This window comes from Schistocerca cancellata, chromosome 5 (genome assembly GCF_023864275.1).
Source record: "Schistocerca cancellata isolate TAMUIC-IGC-003103 chromosome 5, iqSchCanc2.1, whole genome shotgun sequence".
Lineage (NCBI taxonomy): Eukaryota > Metazoa > Arthropoda > Insecta > Orthoptera > Acrididae > Schistocerca > Schistocerca cancellata.
Window position 1 is genome coordinate 648769004 of NC_064630.1, and position 8176 is coordinate 648777179.

At 44.8% G+C, this 8176-nt stretch overlaps 1 pseudogene; it reads right to left on the reverse strand.

Moving 5' to 3' along the window:
• Positions 1-6152: 6152 nt before the first annotated feature.
• Positions 6153-6270, reverse strand: LOC126189364 (5S ribosomal RNA; annotated as a pseudogene).
• Positions 6271-8176: the final 1906 nt, after the last annotated feature.

Consider the following 8176-nt stretch of genomic DNA (forward strand, 5'->3'; position numbering starts at 1 on the left):
TTCGTCACTAAAAATTAACCTTTTTGGCGTGTCACTGTCATTGCCCATCCTTGTCAAAATCTCGGTACAGAAGTCAGAGCGTGAAGTATAATCTCCTGGAGAGAGTGCCTGCACCAACTGCAATTAACACCGTTTCACGTGCAAGAATTTACGCGGGATTTTGGAAAGGGCTGCGCGACGTCTTGATTTAGGTGGGCTCCCCATAATGTTGCTCGACCGCAATCAACAGTTTGCTCTTTAATACGGGAGACCGGCCATGATTTTTGTCTTTTGAAATACAGCCATGGTCATCAACCTGTTTACACCAGGCGTGAATGGAGACTTTGATGGGTGTTTCCTGGGAAAATGTGTTTCAAGTGCTCGTTGCGCAGCGGTTACCGACGTCCTTTTTGATAACTGAAGGACGCATCAGCTCTTCTTTTGCAATGTAGTTGCCATTTTCTACACTAGCACTATTTGGCGTCGGCAGCCTTCATCAAAAGAATTGTAGCGAAACGTAAAAAAAGTTTCTAACAGCATGAGGTTTGTAGCGAATGATTTGCACCGTTTCAGTGGTATCGAGTTCTTTTGTGCTCATAAGCACTTCACAATTTAGCGTGCTACGATCTTAGCAGAGGATGTGATTTCTTTCAATGATTTGCTGTCATACCTACTTGATGTGCTAAGACATTTATGAATATCAAACTGATGTTGTAGCCAACAGCACTGGAACAAAAATGTGAGGCCACACGAAGATTAAAAAAATTAGGAACATGTTTTCAAGGATGTTGGATGTAACAGGCACTCAAAGATGAAAAGACTACCGCACAAGAGAACGAGATAGCGAACGGTATAATACCAATACAAAGACTGGTCGTCGTTTAGATCACAACCCAGACTCAAGTATAATTTAAGAAGGCAAAAGCAGAACAATAAAGTTAGGTCGTGGGTGCGGCAGGAAGTTGGCGAACATTTCAATTTCCTTAACGCACCGCCGCTATCATCATGTGACGCTAGGATTGTAGGCGGACAGCTGCACCAGTTCCCCATGCCCAAATCTGCTCTTCCTCTTTTGAACAGAGATACGTGATATGACTTACGATGATACGGACCAGGAAGGATGTACCGAACAATAACATTACACTCAGTTGCAGCTAAATGTTGGCTTTGTACTCTTTGATACACGAATTGAGGAAACAATTTGTCGTAGTAGACTTCTTTTTCTGTATTTACCCTTCGTCGGTTAAAGCCATCGAGCCAGAGCCCACATTATCAAATAGTGTGCTAATGTTTTACTACTGCAGTTCTTCCTTTTAGTGAAGTGGCGTTCCTCGCATTTAGTATCGAAAGGATGAGGAACAGACAGGAACAAGAGAGAAAAAGAAGCGCTTTGAACCCATATCTGCACTTACGAAATACATTTTAAAGGTGCAAAGGCTATGGATATTTTCTTCATAGCCTCAGTTGTGCGATAGTTTAATCAAATAACATATTTCCTTCACAATGTTGCTACGCTACTGGCCATTAAAATTGCTACATCATGTAAATGACGTGCTACAGACGCGAAATTTAACCGACAGGAAGAAGATGCTGTGATATGCACATGATTAGCTTTTCAGAGCATTCACACAAGGTTGGCGCCGGTGGCGACTTCTACAATGTGCTGACGTAAGGAAAGTTTCCAACCGATTTCTCATACACAAACAGCAGTTGACCGGCGTTGCCTGGTGAAACATTGTTGTGATGCCTCGTGTAAGGCGGAGAAATGCGGCCGAATTTTACGACGAAGGAATTTCCAAGCTCGTCCATCGCTACGATAAGTGCTTTAATTTAAATGGCAACTATGTAGAAAAGTAGTATTTAAGTGTGGCTTTCATCTGTATATAATAAAAAAAATTTCCAATACTTTATTTATTTTTAAGTCCAAAACGTAATGTACTTTGTGGATAGCCCTCGTATTATACGAGAACTGACGTGTGATTACATTTTCACGCAGTTTGGGTGCAAGGATCCTGAGAAATCAATACCGAGAACAACCACCTCTGGCCGTAAGTACGGCCTTGATACGCCTGGGCATTGAGTCAAACAGAACTTGGATGGCGTGTACAGGTACAGCTGCCTATGCAGCTTCAACACTATACCACAGTTCATCAAGAGTAGTGACTAGCGTATTGTGACGAGCCAGTTGCTCGGCCATCATTGACCGCACGTTTTCAATTGGTGAGAGATCTGGAGAATGTGCTGGCCAGGGCAGCAGTCGAACATTTTCTGTATCCAGAAAGGCCCGTACAGGACCTGCAACATGCGGTCGTGCATGTAGGTAGGGTTTCGCAGGGATTGAATGAAGGGTAGAGCCACGGGTCGTAACACATCTGAAATGTAACGTCCATTGTTCAAAGTGCCGTCAATGCGAACAAGAGGTGACCGAGACGTGTAACCAATGGCATCCCATAGCATCACGCCGGATGATACGCCAGTATGGCGATGACGAATAGACGCTTCCAATGTGCGTTCACCGCGATGTTGTCAAACACGGATGCGACCATCATGATGCTGTAAACAGAACCTGGATTCATCCGAAAAAATTACGTTTTGCCATTCGTGCACCCAGGTTCGTCGTTGATTATACCATCGCAGCGCTCCTCTCTGTGATGCAGTGTCAAGGGTAACCACAGCCATGGTCTGCGAGTTGATAGTCCATGCTGCTGCAAACGTCGTCGAACTGTTCGTGCAGATGGTTGTTGTCTTGCAAACGTCCCCATCTGTTGATCGAGACGTGGCTGCACGATCCGTTACAGCCATGCGGATAAGATGCCTGTCATCTCGACTGCTAGTGATAAGAGGCCGTTAGGATCCAGCACGGCGTTCCGTATTAGCCTCCTGAACCCACCGATTCCATATTCTGCCAACAGTCATTGGATCTCGACCAACGCAAGCAGCAATATCGCGATACTATAAACTGCAGTCGTGATAGGCTATAGTCCGACCTTTATCAAAGTCGGAAACGTGATGGTACGCATTTCTCCTCCTTACACGAGGCATCACAACAACGTTTGACCAGGCAACGCCGGTCAACTGGTGTTTGTGTATGAGAAATCGGTTGGAAACTTTCCTCATGTCAGCACGTTGTAGGTATCGCCATTGGTGCCGCCCTTGTGTGAATGCTCTGAAAAGCTAATCATTTGCATATCACAGCATCTTCTTTCTGTCGGTTAAATTTCGCGTCTGTAGCACGTCATCTTCGTGGTGTAGCAATTTTAATGGCCATTAGTGTATGTTCGTCGCCACGGTGACTATGTTGAGAAATATACTTATGTTCATAAAAAAAAAAGCAGAACACTTTGAATGACTAGAAATAGAACGTTCATATTCGCAAGATATGTGCATTAGCATGTTCTGCAGAAATGATTAGCATTTGGAACACGTCGGCCGACGGGTTCTTGGTCAACATCGATATCGCGATGCAACACCGCCTGTCGATAATACGTGCCTGCGGCTGTCGTAGTCACTACAAACCTAAGGTAATGAACCAGTGTTACTCGAGCAGACGTGTAAGATGCGCAAACCGAACCGTCAAATCAGTGAGTTTAAAAGAGAGCTCATTATTGGCACGAGAGAATGTGATGCAACCGTCCGGAAAATTGCTTCTCGTGTGGAACGAAGAGCTTCGGCAGTGTAACAGGTGTGTGCAGAATGATTCACTACAGGCCGCAAAACACGACGAGATGGTCAGATCGCACCACCTACACCAGGGGCGGGCAGGAATCCTGCACGTGTGCGATGCACTTGCACGTGTGCAGTTAACAGGTGTTCTGCGTGCACACAGGGGCAAGCTGGCCACGCGCTTCTCTCCACTCCCCACCATACCGTCTCTCCGCTTCTTCCTCTGCAATGCGTTTTGTTTCCTGGCCTGTTTTATTGAATGAAGGAATAAGGTTAGTAGGAGTGTTTGAAAGAAATCGTGGTTTGAAAGAGTACCTATTACCTACGATACGTTTTATTTAATTATCACAGGTGGAGTTTAGAATACATTTAATGTCTGGAACAAAATTTCTACATACAGACAAACGCAAACAGTTACGTAAATTTTCATTACTGATGTTTGCTCTTAACCGAGACTTATTAATTTTCATAACAGAAAAAGTCTCTCACAAACGTATGTCGAGCCAAACATTGACATTATCTTCGCGGCTTCACGATGAAGACGAGGAAACTCTTGCTGTGGAAAGTCGTGATCAAAATCTACTACACGTCTTGCCAAAAGGAACTTGTCTCTCAGGCGAGAATTATGCTGTAGAATCCACAGTGCAGATCTATTTTAATTCCATTTGCAAACTGGGATGAATATCATCTACAGAAACAGCAAATTGTCTCGAGAACTATACAAAACCTTTGGATAAGGGTGATATATCCCCAAATCGCTTGAGAAATTCTTCTTTTATTGCACTAAGTACGGGAACATATTGAAATTTATTATAATGGCATTCAATATTAAACTTCCGCTGACCAGCGAGAATACTATCACATATTATACATTTCGAATTTTCACGTTTTTGCACAAAGAAAAAATTACTCTCCCATTCCTTTTTAAAAATCTCCACTTCTCCGTTTCCTTGATTCACTCTGCATTATCCGGTTCTTGAAATACAACGTTCACTACGTAGTGGTTGCTTCGCTTCAACGTCCGCAGCTTAGCCTGGTACTACACTGCCGCAACCTGCCGGCTGTCGTCACTGTCCCGTTTGACGATTGCACGCGAGCAGCACACTTGCAGCGCCGTGTGCTCATGAGCCGCGTGCAACGTTTGCCCGCCCCTGACCTACACTATCCCCCGACAAGGTCGACACCTCATCCGAATGGCGTTGCAGGACAGATGTGCATCCTCTCGGGCTCTGGCGTGACAGTGGAAGAGTGTAACACATCGTACACTATCAGGCGTTTATTATGGCATGGGTTACGTGTGTGTCGTCCACTTCTCTGCCTATCTTCACGAATGTGCAGAAACATGCTAGACGCCAGTGGTGTGTTGAACGACGTCATTGGTGACAGGAGTGGCGTCAGATAGCGTTTTCGGACGAATCCAAGTTCTGTTTGTTTGAAAATGATGGCCGCATTTTGGTTCGCTGCAGACAGGGGAGCGGCATCACAGTGACTGCATTAGCACAAGATATGCAGCGCCCACTCAAGGCCTTATGTGTGGGGTACTACTGGGTACAGCCACAAATCACAGTTGGTGCGTGTCCAGGACACTGTAAAGAGTGTAACCTATGCGGAACATCCTGCGACCAGTAGCCGCAACATTTCTGCACAACACTGCAGACGCCGTTTTTCAGCAGGACATTGCACGACCACGAGTTGCTGCACGAATACGAGCCTTCTTGTTGACACAGTATGCCAGCCTTGAGCCCTCGCCCGCCAGATCAGCAGACTTGTAACCAGTCTGTGGTGAAACAAAGGGTGGAGCGCTTTGACGCAATGTCAACCACAACAGATGAACTTTGGAAACAGGTGAATGCCGCATGCATGGCTATACCACAGGACGCCATTAGCGCCTTATACGTGTCGATGCCATCACGCGTGGAAGAAGTTTCTAGGGCCCATGGCGGACCCTGTGCCTACTAGGCAGCAGCACGCACACTCAAGTAAGGTGACTGAAATGCTAATAATTTCTGCAGAACGTTCTAACGTATATGTCCTGTGAATATGAGCACCCTGTCTCTAGTCGTTCAAGGTGTTCTGTTTTTTTTTTCTGAAAATGTGCGTGAACATGTAGACAAGATGTAGAATTTTAATAAGATTTGCTTTATTTAAAAACTTTAAGAGTTTTAAAATAAAAAAATCGGAAGCATTACTTATCAGCACGCCCTCGTAAAATAAAAATAAATGTCAATACGGCATAACAGTTCCTAGACAGCATTCTTAAACAGCTATAGTAGTATCGCGAAGACAAACTAAAAAAACTAAACTCCTCCCGAACAGGCCATGAAGGCCCAACGGTACCGACCGGCCGCCGTGTCATCCTCAGACCACAGGCGTCACTAGATGCGGATATGGAGGGACATGAAGTCAGCACACCGCTCTCCCAGCCGTATGTCAGTTTCCGAGACCGGAGCCGCTACTTCTCAATCAAGTAGCTTCTCAGTTTGCCTCACAAGGACTGAGTGCACCCCGCTTGCCAACAGCGCTCGGCAGACCGGATGGTCACCCATCCAAGTGCTAGCCCAGCCCGAAAGTGCTTAACTTCGGTGATCTGACGGGAACCGGTGTTACCACGGCGGCAAAGTCGTTGGCCACTGAGACAAACACTTTGTAATAAATAAAGAATAACTGTAATGAGCACTGTAAACGTTTGACTCCCATTTTACTGATTGGTGCCCCATACCAGGCATACGCCTTAAAGACGTCTTCACGTCATAAAGACGCATTAGAAAGTGTGATATGTAAAAACGATACAGTCATGGATGAATGACTTCGTGAAAAAAGTTGACTATGTCTGAAAATGCAACGACGCGGGCGGTGGTGGGCGCAATGGTGGTGTTGCGGGGGGGGGGGGGGGAGAAGGGGCGATGCGGTGAGGGGGGGTGTCATTAAAAATTTTCACACGGCGCGGTGAAATCCCTGAGCAGGATCTGACTGGCAGTAAAGGGAGGAAAAAGAAAGGATGTTGGAAAGATAATGGTAGGCTAGGCAGAAATTCTTCGTAATTGTGTTGTTTTATCTGCAATTGCTGAAAGGTGATCCTCCAACCGCAATACGTGACTCCTGGGCGGTGCAGAAGCCCCAGCGCTCGACGTCGGACTTGGAGAACGTGGCCTCCTTCCTTCTGGCAGATTGGTCTTCGTGTTTCCGTTACATAGAGCGTCATCCACCGAGTGTGACAGGGCCTCTCGTTAGTCTGACAATGCAGACCTTGTTGACGTGACGTACTGCCTCCACTTCCTCAGCTAATGCGCGCACCACGTCGTAACCGTCCGTACTCATCAGGAACTCAGGAGTGCTTAGAAAGGCAACTGGTTCAGTAAAGAATACGCACCCTTCTACCGAGCGACGATGCGCAGTGAATAAGGCATTACACTTGCTTTCGGAGAGAGCTAAGTTAAAATCACTGTCCGACGATCCTAGTTTAGTCTTTCCTTAGTTTATGTAAATTATTTAAGGTTCAGATTTACAGTTTAGCATTAATTTTATGATCTCAGGACTCAATGAATAATATTATCTTCAGATATGAAGTCATCAAAATGAGAGCCTTTCAGCAGATCTGAAACGGTTCGCTTAGTGATGACTACAGGTCTGAAGAATGTATTATTGACCGAAACCTGTCGTCATATAATTGACATGAGACCGTGATGGCAAATAAACTGTTATTAAATACTAAAGATCGCGTATCTCTATTTACAATATGTGCCCTCTAATTAATACTTCTCTAAGGCCGTGACAGATTCCATTTCCTTTACTTCTCCAAGTGAGATTGGGCTCAGTCTCCTATACTTCGCTACAGCCAAGATGTTAAACTGTAACCTTTCCCGTTTCTCTCCTAATCAATTTTCTGTAGGATAGGAAATTTTATTTACTGTCAATTGAATATATTGTACAGTTCATGGCATTATTTCACTTATGATCTGACAAACAAGCAACCTGTCACCCTTACGTGAAAACTAATAGGTTTGAGCGAGAAAGTTACCTTTTGAATAAATTACATCTCTAGGAACAACAATGTTTATCGTTACAGCCATGTTCCTTAAGCAATTTAAAGCTGTAAATTTTTGATAAAAGTGTTTATATCTGGGGAAATGTTCTTGCTGAGTCAAGAGGACTTGCAATTAATAATGAACGTTCAGTAGAAGGTAATATGCCCAACAGAACACTAACAGGTCTCGTCGTATGAAAAATAGCAAAAGGGAGGTAAGTGAGAGAAATTGCCGTCTGTCTGTATCAATGAACTGTTCCAGTTTTGCAGTCAAGAGAGCAAGCTGCCCAAGAATGGAAACTATCAAATGAAAATCTCTAGCAGAGTACGCCGTATCTACACACTTACAAACAACTCTGAATATTATACTCCCTATCTTGGCGAAAAAGCAAATGGGGAAAAGGGAAAAGCGCCGCCCTCATCGTGGCTCCCATACTACTGTAGAATACCAACGTGTTTAGGATACTTATGGATTAAGTGATACTGCTGGCCCAGGGAGACCAGTAAGAA